This window comes from Ptychodera flava, chromosome 14 (assembly GCF_041260155.1).
Source record: "Ptychodera flava strain L36383 chromosome 14, AS_Pfla_20210202, whole genome shotgun sequence".
Taxonomy (NCBI): Eukaryota; Metazoa; Hemichordata; class Enteropneusta; family Ptychoderidae; genus Ptychodera; species Ptychodera flava.
In genome coordinates this window covers 32,238,500-32,254,995 of record NC_091941.1, presented here as the reverse complement: position 1 = coordinate 32,254,995, position 16,496 = coordinate 32,238,500, and the positions used below count along the sequence as shown (strand labels likewise).

General features: G+C 35.6%; 2 protein-coding genes across 7 annotated transcripts in view; one reads left to right on the top strand and one right to left on the bottom strand.

The window, feature by feature from the left end:
• The window catches only part of LOC139150200 (neuronal PAS domain-containing protein 3-like), a 138,357-nt gene that overhangs the window by 58,844 nt on the left and 63,017 nt on the right, over positions 1 to 16,496 (bottom strand). The gene's annotated exons all lie outside the window — the stretch shown is intronic.
• The window catches only part of LOC139150202 (egl nine homolog 1-like), a 227,996-nt gene that overhangs the window by 171,575 nt on the left and 39,925 nt on the right, over positions 1 to 16,496 (top strand).

Genomic DNA, 16,496 nt, shown 5'->3' with positions numbered 1-16,496 from the left:
TCCAGTAAATTAGCAGAGAGACAACAAAGTGTAGTAGTTTATCAAGCCAATGATATGCATGGCTGTTATTTATTTGAAGGGTAGGCAAGATTCAACCAGGCTATCGCATTAAGGAAATCTATCCACATAAATGCTGTGCTACTGTTTCAACTTCATTACCATAAGAAACAGACTTTTTAATGTAATATTTCACTTGACTGCACCCTCCAAGTAATCTGGCAATTTTCTTATCTCCTTCGCTTTGCATACTCAGAGATTGTTTTGTTTCTGTAAGGGCAAGATAGCTGAATCATTTACTCAAGACATCATTGGAATGGGTTTTTCTCTATTTTAACAGCTTCTTTCGTTAAATGAGAAAACCTTGATGATGCCTGACCCAATTTTTTTTTGCTTTTTAATTTCCAATTGTAATTTTTCAGCATAATGGCTGTAACATTTATATCCCCTGCAAATTGAAAATAAAGTCAAGCGATAATCCGCCCTCTGAATACTCATTAAGCCTCGTTCATTAATCTCAGAATTGATTGTCAAATAATCTTTAAAAAGGTAGCCATGCAAATCAAAGACTTGTAAAATTAAACTAGATTTAGTCCACATAGCTGGTGGAAACTCACATTTTTACAAGATCTCTCATACTGTATAGTATTAGCATGATTACCGTGTCATCGACGTATAGATTTGAGTAATTTAATTATGATTTAAGCGTTGTCTTTTCCTGCATGTTGAAACTGTCAAAGTACAGCAACTCTACCAATATTGGTTAAAAAAGAAAAAAATGTTGAAGAATTTCTCTGAGACTTGGAAAAAAGAAAAACAATTTACTGATTTTAAATTATCTTATATAGTCACTGTACTCATACGTGTTTGAATATTGTGAATAAGGCTGATGTTTTCAACTTCTCTAAAAAAATTGTCAAACGTGAACATTATTATTTCAGAGCTGCTAGAAGTTTGGGTTCTCTAATTTTTATTTCATATTTTTTCATTTTAAAAGCTTTGTTGGAGATATTTGTAATTTTTTGAACTGTGGTCTTTTAATACCCCTGTAAAATTTGTCAACCTACAATTATAGTAAGTACCAATAGCTAGTAAGGAAAGAAAAAATGCTGAACTCTTTCAAAATTCAGAAAATAAAAAAATTTACTGCTTTTACATTACCTTAATGTATATACTTTACTCATACATGTTGGATATTTTGAATAAGGCTTGTTTCCAACTTCTCTAAAATATTTTCAAAAGTGAAAATTACTTGTTCACAGCTGCCATAATAGTGTGTTTGCTAATTTCCATTTCATTTTATTTGATCTTTATTCAGTTTTAATTAGCTATCTTCGAGATGCGTGTAGTTAAGTATGCTGCATTCAAAATTTGCCAGGAGTCATGAGGATTCAGTAGTTAGACTTACAACACTGAAATGTGTCGAGTTGAAGGGTAAAAGTTTTGAGTCTTGAGTGTAATCACATAGATAGGTGGATTGGGCTATTACTTGGGGACCAGTCTGACCAATAATCTCATTTACTGCACTACTCTCAGTTTAGAACATCGATTGCACAGCTTCATTTCCCTGCTGTGAGGTTTTCTTTGCTGCCGCGGACATCAGCAGTTCAGGATACTGCAGAAAATGAGTATTTATTGCTATGAGCAGTTGAAATTCCCAAACTAATACTTAACAACTGGGGTGTATAAGCTCACTACAATGTCCTGATCTGCATTTGTTAGCGAAGAATACAGTAGTAGGTGCCATTTACTTTCCTGCGAAGAAAGAGCCAATAAATTACTTGCAATTGAAGGCTGGGCATTTGCACTGCCCATGCTAAGTGGTATGGATGCCGTAACGTAGCATCTGCTTGTCTGTTTTTTGTGGCCTACCTATCCAATAGAGGAGTTTTGGCAGCTGTATCTGCTCAGTCTCTTGGCCCGTGAAAAACGATCGGGACAAATAATGGAATGTCGTACACTCAGGTACATATGCTCACATTTGTAGTAACGTTCATCATGATTGAAACAAACTGCCTTCTCGGCAGGTTACTTTGTTTTCTTTTTGAAGCTCTATCAACTAGAAAATGCATCCTTTCTGACTTGAAAACTGCAAATCATTATTCAAGCATACCTTTACAATACCACTCTTTCTCAAATGCCGTGACGCAGGTAGCTTAATTTTTTCTGTATTTGGTCTAATATCAAGCCAGTTTCCTGTTTTCCTTTCCATTACATTCTAGCTTGTCCCAATTAGCATAGCTTTTTCAGTCTGAGGAAAGTTACAGCACACTTTCTGAGCATGGAAGAGGCTTAACTGGGTCCTTTTTGTGGCAAAGTAGTCAAACACAATAAAAGCCACAGAGTGGACTGTATCCGATCTGAAAGAAAATCTGGAGCAACCACTTCGACAACTGACATCAAATCAGCCCACTTGACTGTTAAAGATACTAAAAAATGTCAAACTAAAGGAAAAAAGAAAAGCAAAATGATAGGTGAATGCCAAGTTTTCTGGTGATTAACGTAGGTTAAATTTGACAAGAAAGAGGTTTGTGAACGGGAAAAGAAGAAAGAAACTACCTGATGTTGTTTACATAGTGACACAAATGTGAATACAACAAAACAAGAATGGTCATGAAGTTCAAATTTCAACTTTTCAGCATACAGGGCATTTGATTGCTGCCTCGACCCTCTTGTGGCATCTGAAATATAAGAAGCCTAGTTCTTTCTCAATGTTTCATATCACTTGACATGACAGGGGTGACCACAATGTATTTTTATATTAAGGTAATAATTCACAATTTTTCCATTTTGATGAAAGAAATATCAGACATCAGAACACTGCTCCGACCTTTCACTTGCTGGCTTTAAGTGTAACAGTATTTGGTTGCTGACAATGTACTAGGTCTTAAGTAGTTGCTAGAGTTTGTGTTTATAAAACCCTTGAAAATTCACTAGCCTGTTAAAAAAAATAATGAAATAATAAATGCGAAAATAATATGAAAATCCATATACATATATGTATATCTAAAGGGCATTGGCTGTTCGGTATGTCTCAATATTATTAATGTATTTTTATTTCAAAAATCGTGACACAATGATGTATAAATGTTGGATTGCATAAGGAGTGTTGGATGAGTGTGCTGGAATCGGGCAAGTTAGCTTTACAGGAAAGATTTCTTTCTGAAGCCTGACTGATTTATTTTATTGTCAAGTGTATATCCACTTAAAAAAGACATTCATATCTGCAAACGAAAACTATCATTTTTGTGAATTTTCATCTGAGTTTCACATACATTCATGCCTTATAGTCTAAATGATGTTCGACTGATCTCTCTCTCTCTCTTCAACCTTTTCCATACTTAAATGGCTGAACGTTCATCCTTACTTGTGCTGAATGTTGTTGGAAATATTCGAAACATGGAAAGTTCCACTTCTCTATTGAAATGAAATAAAATCAAAATTTTTTATCAAATGTCAGGCAATTTGCCCCTGATAAATTCTCAATTCACTGTCACCTATCTTCATGTGAATAGAAGTGACTTTACGGTATCTGTCAAGACATTTCCAGTTTAATTGCGAGAACTGAATATATAAATATATCAAATAATATCTACCCAGATATTCAAGCTTAGTTGACATTGGCCAAAAAAATAAGTTGTTCTGAATCATAAATTTGATTTGGAGATCTCATTGTACTAGAAGGAGAATTTTGTGGCATTTTTTACTCTATTTGTTAGCTTTCATTCTTCATCACAAAAACTATGAAATGACGAAACATTTGTAAGATTTTTTTTATGATTTAAAAGAGATTACAGCTTGTGGAGCCAAAATACGTGTGAGTTCCAAAATTCGACAGCTCAGTGAAAAATTGCCAAACTATCAAGTACTCACTGTGATTATTAAGTTACAGTTCTGTCACTAAAGCTAGTTCTCCAATTTATCAATACAAGGCCAGTAAAAAGTAATTCTTTCTGAATATAAATAATAGTAAATTTTTCCCCTGACTTGTCAATTAAACTGAAAAAACGGAACAAAAAGTAAATCAACAAACATATTCCCTTGTTGATGGAGCAAGTAAAGCACTTTAGATTCACCATTACTATGGTAACATGTAGGTAGCCCAATTCTGACACTGCACAAACCAAATTTACATAGCAAACCTATGGAGATCAGGGGTAATAAGGGGTTTGGTTTAACTGTTACCATGACAATAAAAAAAACTTGTGAAATGTACAGTTAAACAGTCGGTGCATCTTGTGACTTCACAAGATTTGCAAATTATTTTCAATGTTTTTTGCACATTACAATTTTCAGCATTCTTAAGATAATGTATTTTGCTCTTTCATTACATATTCTTGATAGAATCTTAGAAAACTTATTAAGGAATAAAATAAGATCCACTTCTCTTCACTATCATTGAAATTTTAAAATTTAAATTTCTGTAACATTTTTGCACATTGTTGATACCAAGATTTTGGTGCTTGTTCATGGATGTTTTACAAGTGTCAGGAGGCGTCGAAAACACTTCATCTGTTTTTCATTAAAGCCGCTTAATGCTAACATTCGATGATTTTTTCATTATTTTTATTTTATAGATCAATTGCAACTTCTTATTCTACTCCCCAAAGAATGTTGAAACACCCACTATTTAGCTTGTCAACTTAGCGTTTATATGTGTAAAATGTATGCCATTGGTTATTGTTTACATTTGAATTCTAGTCCGGACCAGAAGTCAATTTTCAACAATAACAATGCAGTTGACAACCATAGGGGCTGAGTTGACAAGCTGGATACTGTGTATATCAACATTCTTTGGGGAGAAGAACAAGGAATTATGGTGCACATTCAAAATTAAAATGGTGAAATTATCATCAAAAGTTAGTATTACTGGGGCTTTAATTTTCACAAGCCTCTTGCAAAAACCCTTAATAGTTGTTGCAACTCCCCAATATGCTATTTTGTAACTTTCAATATACCGTGATTAGAAATTTCTCATCGCGCTCAAGGTTTCAAATTTACACGTTGTAAAATCATCTGCTGATTGCAAATCCTTACATAAAGCAATTCTTTACCCATGAATTCTCACAAAACTTACAATATACTTATAAAAAGTTGTATCTGATCAATCGCAAGGAAAGTATTTGTCTTTTCATTTCAAGTCAACATCTGTTTTGATATCTCAAAAGTCATAGTAATTATACTTGTTAAAACTAATTTTCCCAACCTTTTTTTCAGAATTTTTATATACTCAGAATTTTATTTCAATTGCTGCCTGATGAAATTTTTTTTGATAAAGTAATGTGATTTTCTGGTTTATGATTTCTAGGTCAGTTTTACAATACCTAGATGTGTTACAGGTAGCTGATTTCACTGCACATTCCTGTACCTTGCCCATGTTTCTAGGAGCTAAAACCCTGGTGATTTTGTAACCTTTCTATTCAAGCCTGTGTTTCACTACATGAATTTTGTCGGTGGTGAATAAACACAAAATTTCCACCGATGATTTTGGTAACTTCTGCTGGGACCTCACCTGTTGTTTATGTTATGAATATATTTATGAATGCACCTCTCCCAGTGGTGAGATTGGGTAGCATTTCCCTCTAATCAATTCATATACCCAGCTGAGTTTCTGTTATGTAAATAACCGACTTTGTTCACTGTGGCGTAGCAGGATCAAATACGTTAGATCTCAGATAGCTTCCTGCCCAGTCCCCGGTGAAAATGTCACAGGAATTTCAGTTCTGCTGTCGTGCGGAAGTTTGAGTTTGCATGCCACGATTCTAATTCATCTCAGAGTAAGTCACACAGAGTTTAGCAAAGAATGAACGAATTTCATTGTTTTCAGGGTGTGTGTTCCAGCTCACAACCTAGCTGTGAAATGAAGCCGCCGGCAACTTTGTACGGTGATCTGAAACACAACTTTTCTCACACATCTGCAAATTAGAGATTAACATGCAAATTCAATTGTACCAAGTTTTGCCACATCCACGTCGCTTAGTGGACACTATCATCAGATTAATCTGCCGAAATGAAGGAAACTGATTTTGTCTGTATCAGGAGTTTTTCACTAATTCTCTGCTTATTATTTCTGTCCTTTTCATATTGGCTTGCAGTAAAATGTTTAAACACATTACTCTGTGTTTTAGGCTAGTTGGTAAGCATGGCTATACTTCTTATATCATGGAGGGAAATTTACCGGTCATGTTTTTAAGTTGAGTTCTAAATATAGAACATAGGAAGAATGGTGTTCCTGAGTGATACACTACATGAGAAGTGACGATGAAAACGAGATTGTATGATACAAGAACGCATCAATCCAGACTCAATTACAAATTGTGTCATTCCTGTAATCAATTATTAAAGATTTACAAATGTGCGGCAATAAGTAAAAATATTCATCAAGGGTACCTCAGCTATTAGTCTGATGAACTGTTTTTCCCTGACATGTCTGAGCCCCCAAGCAGTAGAAATTTGCACAAAGAGCGTGCTTTCACAGCATTTGTCATTTGGGATGTGATAATTATGAAACCGGCTAAATTACGGCAGGTGACAGGACAAATTCAAGCGTGGATCTTGTCCCTTTATCTTGTTGATCATGATTGCATTGACTCACGGCTACTCCAGACTATCATGTTCAACTTCTTTATTTTCTTTTATGTCTCTTACTGGCTGTGAAACCTCGACACCTTGAGTAACCTTTACATGTCTACTTGAGTCATATATTTTTTCCCTTTGGTTCAGCATGGCTTGACTCTGGGAACGGAAACTCCACCAGTACATTTTGTGTGCAGGTCATAGGGATTAAGATCATGTCCCAACTAATACCGTAGTGTCCAGAGTGCTTGTATGATCACTCAAACATGATGTCTGCGTCATGTCTTCTGAGTCCTTCACATGTAAAATCATTTGACAGACCCTGTAATTACATTTGGAAATACTACCCAGGGAATTTGTTTGGCAGATCTGCTCATCTGTGCCTATTGCAGTGCTACATATACATTTATATCTGTATACATATACATGGTCTGAGTCTTGCTCTTGGCGACAATCTAGTTTTAAAATGTAAAAGTTACGAGCACTTGATGTCAACTTTACTGATCATAGGGCTATCACAACAAATACCCAAACTCATCCAGTCTTATACTTCCTTACAAAAAAAAATCTGGGAATGTACTGCAGTGCTTCAAAAATTAATCTCCAAGGTCATACCCAGGTTAATGACGCTTATGCTTTCATCTTCCTTTTCCCAATGTATAAATTTTTTATGTAGACGGCATATAAAAATACTCATCAGTATTTAGAATGTCATAAAAAATTTGAGGCAAAAATCTACGCAATCTGTCAATCCTGGCAGGCAAAATTGTAGAATTTTTTCTCAGGTACGGTCTCTGAAATATTACTTTCTTGGATAGGGAGAACGTCTGCACTTCATTTGGTATGAATACAACCACTGTGATAATTTGCCACAATATGTTTAATCCGATTCCATGACAATGCTTGCCTAGCTGTTTCCACAAAGCAAGTTTATTCAAAATGTATCATTTTGACAGGACAGTTAATTCAAAGAATCAGAGGCATATCAAAATTACTAACATTCTCATCACAATAAAAGAGTGAAAAAAGGTACACAAACAAAAATGAGGTACACCTCAATATCATTTTAAGTTAAATTTTAATTGTATTAAATATTTCAATACTCAACTTGATGAACATTGTGGCACCCTTTTCTTTTCTATTCTATGAAATGTTTCCACAGTCCATTCCAGCATGTTTTTCAGAAAAGGTTGAAAATTTCACCGCAAAAAACTCAGAACTGCAAGACTGTATGGCAATATTCCTTTTCAACTGAAAGCCCCGAAGGATGCTGGGTAAAGATTGATTTGTGCAGGTCGTATAGGGAACAGCAGGCTAGTTTATTACTCCAGGAGAATTCAGGGCTGGAACAGAATTCATTGCTCAAGAAGATAAGAGTTCATTAGGGCTTGGCAAAATGAGCATGTTGAATATTCAGCAACTGGAGAATCAGGTGCAATTTGCAAGGAAATGAGAAAGCAAATGCACAGAAAACATTGCATAAAATTATAGACGATATCATCACAGTCTTTAAAAACTTGTATATCATCATACTACAGTTGACAAGTAAATTCCAAGGGTGATGAAAGACTCTCCAATGGCCAGCTAAGATAAAGTTCTAGTCATTATCATTAACCTGCCTGCATATAGAACCAGCAAAATGTCCACATTAACACAAACAACTGGCCAGCAAGAGACCCATAAAAGCATTGGGGTGTGTGATAGTTAATTAAACTACTGTCAAATTGGGAAAACTAAATTTGGAAACATGTCTTCAGAAATCGATCCATTTGTAATCATGTTGGTTGGCTTGAAGAAAATATTTCAGGGAAATATACAGGGAAATCTGAGAGGCTTTTACGATATTGACAACCATAAGTGTACATATCTAAGAAAAAAAATCCAAATTTTTTTACCCTAGTTATTTTCTTACAAAGTGCTTCTATTTTCTGACCTTTTCTTTCACAAAAAGTGACCAATGAAGCATCTATGTGTAACATGTGTTGTTTGAACCCAAAGTGTTTAGGCAGATAAAGACAGGATTTCAGGATGGTTGCAAGGTCAGGTTCTTGTAAATTTTATCCTGTTCACCCCAATTCCTGGTGAACAAGTCCACAATCACCATTGATAACAATGAGTGTGGGCCAAACCATGGTGGTTGAAGGGTTACATTGTTCTTACACTTACAGAATAGTACAGAGAATAAATAGTTAGTTCCTTGTGGACAACTTCTTGCTCCCTTCCTATTTTCTACCGTAATCAAAAATTTGGCATGGTTAGAAGAAGTAATATAGACTAATTATCATTCCAGACCGGTGATTTAGTACTTTTGGAATATTTTCAATATCAGGGTGTTCAAATTTTGAAATATGTAGAAGTTTATGATTGACAGGTGGCAAGGGAATGCGGGACTTCAATGAAGGTGTCTCTCCTACTTAAAAAAGATAAGAATAAGAAAATAGTCAGCTGAAATAAGTAAATACAAGATTAATTTAAAGTCCAGCTGAAAATGAACAAACCAAATTTTATGAAGATATCAGAATATTTATCAAATATCTAATATTGTATACACGGCACTCTTAGTAAACGTTTCAACAATTTTCTCTTTTTTGCTTTTTGTCCTGTTTCATTTCTATGAGAATCACATTTGCATGATGATATAGTATTTAGTAAATAGAACATTTGTCACGGCAGGTTTTGCACTTTGAGAAGTAATTTTCAGATTTGGAATCAGGATCAGAAAACTGTGCCCTAGCTGTCATTTATCATTCTTTTGACGTGGCACACTAACATTCTAATCACCTGGCCAGCATCAGTCTGGTCTGCGGCTTGTGCTGTTTGATACATTAGAAACCTCAGGAGAAACGCTTTTACGATTCAGAAGCCTTATATTCCTGTCAACATTCTGCAGTTTGTTCATAATACAGATGTTTTCTATTTGACTGACAAGTTTTATATCTTCAGCTCTGAAGATTTGTGAAAAAAGTCAGTCGCACTTTCTAGTTCACAAAAACTTGACGATTCCACATTTAGTAGTACTAATTAAGACTCACAGAAACTACTTCCTGTCAACATTTTGCAGTTTGCTCATGCTATGGATATTTTTTCTGTGATGGACAAGTTTTATATCTCGACAAGGCTTAGATTTGTGAAAGAAAGTATGCAGCACTTTTTTTAGTTTCCAAAAATTTGATTGTTTCACATTTAGTACTTCAAATGTGTCACAAGGAAAAACCTGATCATCAGAGTCACGTACCACTGTGAGAAATTTTAATAAAGTATGAAATAGGAAATTTTCTGCTTTAATTTGGAAAAAATATGCTGGTAAAAATTATTACTAGCAAAATGCAACTAGCAAAACAGTTACAAGTTGAAAAATTGGTCTTGTATACCACTAGTTTAAAAATGGTAAAAAACTTTGTCTTGCCAAGCATTAAGCGACCTTAGAATATGCAAGAGCATCAAAAGTATCTTTTTCAATTCATATCAAGTAGCTTATTCCTCATGAAGATTTCGATGATATAGATCATTTATGAAGGTCTTGCATAATCTCTGTAGTTTATGCTGTCATGTGTCCATAGCTCATTGAAGCATAGCTCCACTCTGACTTTAACCTTGACCAATAGTTGCGTTTCAGGTGCTGCGATCATTGGCAAATCCATATGTGATGTTGAATGCACTAGTTGGAAGGGACAAAACTCACTCACTCATCCATGGGGTAACTAGACAAATATAGAGTACTGTCAATACCAGTTTCATAAGTTGAAAAATGCCAATATCTTTAACCCTTTGAGTGCCAAAGCCAGTTTCTGTTGCCTTTATAAAATATAACCCAGAATTTCTTTTTAAAATTTTTCCTAAAATTTTGATCAAAAACTGAGGCCAATAAAAATTGATGTCCATTTCCAAAATTATCAAAAAAATTACAGAAAAATTCATAAAAAATTGGAAAATGTTGGACTAAAATTTTGGTGGGAAAAATTACAGCACTCAAAGGATTAAAAGATAATCCGGGTGCATACTTTCAGTCACAAGTAGTTTGCTCATATTTTTTAAATCAAAACTGAGACCAAATGTTACTGTAACAAACAAACAAGTCCTAACTTTCGGTCAATGCTATTTCACTGCTGGATTGTGGAATGCAATAATTTTATTTCAAATGTCAAAACAATGCCCTGAATGTAGGCGCAACTCTGCCGACATGTGGGCCATGGAGAGCTTTACCTTCCAAATGAAACTCACACTCAGCCTTTCAAGCTTTGTTGCCCAACTTCACTAACACTTCAGCCTGGTGAAAGGGTATATTTTAAAAGGTGTGATAGATATTGATTGATCGTCATGATAAGTGACAAGCCGGGACGCTGGTTGCCAAGAAGGTAGTATCGCTTTCACCATGAAGGAAATTAACAGCTTACAGAATGAACAACTCATTTCAATAGGGATTAATATGGCATTAACGGATTTGAAATTTGCCGAAAGTGAAAAGCAAGTGATTCAGCTGAACTAAAACAAAAGATTTGCACAATATTGGTGCAGCATGTCCAGACCTCAAATCTGACTTACAATAATTTCATCTGAAAGTGGGCGTACTATTTCCCTTTTTTTATAAAAAAATATTCTTTGACTCAGTTGAATGGTAATTAAAACCATTTGCTGATAGTATTTATTTGCATTTATGTTGAACATAGAGTTGACCATTACAATTGTATTACAACAGCCACATAATAGCTGTAAATTCTACGATTACGATACATTTAATATTCTGAAAGATTCCATTTTCATGACAAGCAAGGTGCTAAAATAAATGAGATGGAGACAGCTTTCTAATCAAAGAAGCACAGGTCTTCACTAGTCAGTCACTTTCGTTCATTACTCTCGGTCTTAATTTTACCCCCAGATGAATAGAGATGCTTGTGAACTGTAACTCTTGCGATGCGCAAAGTGAATTTAGAAACCGCTTCTGGCAAGGATGGTGTGTCGTGAATAGGAACATAATGAGGCTTACAATGAGTTGGGTATGGTATTAAGTGGTAAACTAAACTCTGGGCTCCACCCAACTAATTAACTTATTTGATGTAGCTTCCAGGCATCCGCTAATAGGGACAAACTTCAACTTGAGAAAAAAAAAACAATTACGGTACAATCTATCTGTCTCTGAGAGTCCTGTACATCTAGAGTATTTAATTACCACAAGGTGCATGCAGATATCTGAATTGATATGACAAAAGTTGCATCGTACATGTCTATGCTATCCTGCCCTCAGAGGGTGTTTAAATCTGCTATGAATATTTTGGATTGAGGTTCCAGGAAAATAAAACGTAAAGGTACACTTGAGTCACATGTGGTAGAAAGTGTCACTTTAAGATGGAATTTGATTGACAGTATATCAAAGAGAGAGAAACAAAAGCAATGGATTCATGTATCAATGATGCTAAGACCAAGAAAAAGCTAATATTTTCACATGTTTAGTACAGTGAAAAACTCATGTATATAGTTTTATCAAATTTGAAAAGCAAGGAAAATGCAAAAATGCAAAAAGATAAAAGTTTTGTATATTTTGAATTCCTCATTGAATTCTCAACATTCATGATAATTATCGGGTTACCTCTACAGACATGAATACCACGATTGACTGCTGCTCAATCAGTGTGTATGTGTGTGTGTTTATAAATCTCCAATCAAACTATTCAAGCAGGGCTTAAACCAGAGCACACTGAATGCAAATGAGGTGGAAATCAATGTTTTCATATGCAGATTATATGCAAATGGTGATACCCCAGTGAATTTTCAGTGAGTCGCGAATATCATTGGCGATTCAAAAAAACACAGCCAAGTTATTAGGAATAAAATGTAATGCGAAACTCACAGCTGATATACCCTCAGAAACCAAGAACTCATCATTCTGAATATTAATTTCTGGCTGATAGTTTTCAAGTGGAAACCTCAGCAACATGATAACAGCGGTTGAAATGTACACTTTCTCGCTCTCCTTTCAAATCTGAATATTGTTTCCGTAACGATGAATCTGATAAAGGACAGAGAAATTTCAACAGAATTCAAAGTCCTCTTTGATTTTTGCAATTGAAAACACTTTTTTTCTATGAGTACAGGATTTCTTGCGTTAATTCTGTGCTAAATTTAAAACAAAATCCGTGCACTTTTGAAGATGTCTAAAATTCTTCCATTCCTTATATTATTTTTTCCCTCATACACTGAATGGTTAGTCCTGAAAATCTGAAAATAAGAAAAAAATTCTGATTGTGTATTCTTAGTATTGAAAATTAGCTCGTTGAGTAATAAATTACATTCTTGATGAAAGTCGTCAATTGTGCCTTGTAGTTTTATATGTAACTCTTCTATTGAAAGTGATTACCAACGTAGTTCCTAAATGAGATTTGCAGCGATGTTTTTCACTCATGCTTAAAAAAAATGTCAAATATAAAACCTGAGTTTCCAGGAGAAATCTCGCTGAAAAAAAGAAACAAGGCAGGGGTCTGTGCATGTCCCACTGTGTAGGGGAAAGTTAAATATTTTAACAGTTGTTTCTGCCGCTCCACAAAATATTGTAATGTGTATTGACAGGCCTGCATCTTTACTGAAGCAAGGACAAATACAGAGAATCCTATAGGTCTAACCCAATGACATGGAACTTTACACTTGGCTGAGTTCCTAAACCCCCCAGCTTAGTTCAAATGTGACACCTTACCTCAAGGTAGTCCCATTTATTACACTGAAAAAAAGCTGCCAAAATTCAATATTCTTACGAGTATGGGACCATCATTCCTCGCAGCTAAATGTCTTCATCCAATTTTATTTTATTTATATTGATCACTCCCTGATTTTTTTTACCTCTCCCACCGCGGTGAATTTCTCTGCACCCTTTGGTCATGGAAAGTGCAAATGTACAGTAGGGGTTGATCGACAGTTTCAAAGGTATAAATTTTCGATTTCTCTTGATGAAAGCTTGATCAGCAAGACTTGAACTTATATGATTTGTAATGATGCCTTTGGCAAAGTCGCGACTGAAAATATTTTTAAACTCGTTGTACCTATGAATTTTATGTGATTTTTGTCCAGTAGTTTTCCCAGTTAGGGTAGTCAAGCTTCCAGGACACTGGATTGGACTGAGGTGAGATCAGGACAGGAATGTTACATTGCTCCCATGTGATAACCAGTACTGTCTTTTTCATATTCAAGGCTGTATCTCATACATATATTTGACCAATATAGTTGTCCCAGTGGACACATTTAGATGGATCATATCATTCACTTGCTGAGGGGTGACCAACTAGTCTGTTGAGGGGATGCCACTTTCATAACTGCATATAATGTACATATTACATGTACACGAAGAATGGATCTCCTTTGTGGTGTTCAAAGAAAGGGAAAAACCTGTTGATTACAGTGGTTCCAGTTCCTGAAGTTATTTCATGATCCTAGCTTGACTCTAAGGTTTGAGTGACACAACCTGATCGATTTATTCTGGATTATCAAAAACTTTCATAATTTACTCTGATTACTATCACTTGATTTCTGGTCTGTTCAGATCATAGAAGCGCAAGTTTGTCATAATTTTGTACATTTGCCTTGCCTTGACAAGATGACTTTATGGGATACCCAACAGCTATACCACGCAAGCTTTGTATCCAGCTTTTCAGACAGTAAATTTTGTGAACAAAAGTATAACTTTAGATTCCTGAGTGAAGTATTAGAATTTTTTTGATGGATGTATTTTACAACAAAATTGATACACTGGTTTTGGTGGCTCAGACCAAGAAGTTTATAACACAGTCTGAGCGATACATGTACATGTACACAATTCTGTTGTCAAGCTGGTAAGTACCTGTACATACAGCCTACGTATAGACTGACATTCCATTTACGAATTACTTTTATCATGAGTTTGCCATGAATAGTTGACCTGCCGGAGAGCTGATAAGAGTGATGAGTGTTTGGTAATCAATGGCTAACAGTCCAAAGACGCAACTCTAGCTCATTAGGGCCAAGTTTCGTTTACGTCAACAGTAGTTTTGTCAAGCCATGAATCAAGCAGCATGGTGCTATTAGGCCAAGTCTAGTTTCTGATTCACCAGATCCAATCTCCTGCTACATTCCCACTGTGGTGATTTGTCATCCATATCACCTCTTTGTTTTTTCATTTTGCCAAGCGTCTCTCTCTCTCTCTTACAGCTTCTTGCTCCATCTCCCTCATCTCTCAGGATGAATAAGCAACTTCAGGAAATGCAAATCTTGCCCCTGGCTTCATTATCATTGCCAGTAGACAAGTCAAGGCCAAACAAGAAAAGGGGAAAAAAGTGGCCGACAACAACTGCGAACAATTCAAACTCTAGAGGGACGTCGGATCAGGACACTTGACCAGTGAACCGAAGTCTGCCCTCAGTTGTTTCTGAGAGTTCTTACAAATTCGGCAATTAACCCTGGACTGAAAGTGATGACAATCAGCTTATCTCATCTTTCCCTGGGGCAGGTAGTCTTCTGCTCATCTCCAGACAGTTAAAAAGATACACTTTTAAATTAAAACTCAATTGGCCATCAAGTGCTGCAAAATTTATGCAATTCTTAAGTGTAGAAGAAAGTTAGGCCATGCATGAAAATCCGTACTGAAGTATTCCTTTCATAAATAAATAAATAAATAAATTAATTAATTAAATAAGCTAATTAACCAAAAAATCAAGAAAGGAAGGTGTTAACGAAAAGTATCCCACTGAATGGAGGGATTTGAATTACAATTTTACTACAAAATTTTGAATAATCATCATACAGTAATTACCAAATCCTGTTATCAAATGAAAACAAACAATTGTTTGATATCAAACATTGTTGCTTTTCTATGAAACTTAATATTTTGTCACATAATGAAATTTAGAAAAGATGTCACTGCTGGTACTCATCAGAAAAGAAGTCGGAAACTCTGATTTTTTGACTGAGCATTTTGCCACTCCTTGTTCTCATTCAAAGAAAGCAAAATCAATATTCTTTGGAATCTGTTCAACATCACACCAACACATTCTGCCATCAAGCTGGGTAGTAACCATGACAACAGCTCTGTCAATATCACCTTCCCTCATTCCTCCTATTCACTGACACACACCGCTCCTGCAGAGAGTGCCGCACGTCAGTCATTCAGCATGATACTAAACAATAACGGCATGCAGTATAGTCTGTATTGCCCTGGACAGAGCTTGATAGGGACAGTGCAGCGATGCTATCTGCCAGAGTCATAAAAATACTGCACACTATTAAAGCCAACTTTACTGCAATATTAAAGAGTAAAAGCTATCTAGTCACAGGGACACCTGCTAATACGCAGATGCTGGAAAACTTGGTGCAGAGATAACGCAGCCTATGCCACACGAGGAAGGCTTGATTTATGTCCACATGCATAAAAACAGAAATGTGGAAAGACACTCCAACTCTGGTCTAAAAGCCTTGAATGGTATTTTAGCACCTTGCTAATGATGTCATACAGTTTCATGGGTCATTGGTGGTGGAGATTTCAGTAAATAAGACCTAGATAACAGGAGCTTTATGCATCCATAAAGTGTCTTTAAATGCACCCTTCCTCTGTGCCCCCCGTACACGGGGAATTATTTGTAGAAGTCATGTAGATGCCAAGTTGGAGATGTCCAAGGGGAAAACACAGTACACATAAACCTAAATGAAGGTAAAGTCTTCTTTATGGTCGACTTTGACAGCCTATTGCCCTGCTGTAATACTACATCATTGATAACACTGACTGAATGCTCTTCTTCATCTTCTTGTCTTTATCTATGGCAACATATCTGAGACAAGATGTGCGCCTTGTTCTGGAGATTCTATCACTATGACATCACATTATTGTCCCATAAACATGGCCTGTTATAAGAGTGATTTCAGCAATAAATTTTGGCTGTAACCTTTGCTTAGGAGGAGATAGTGTACTC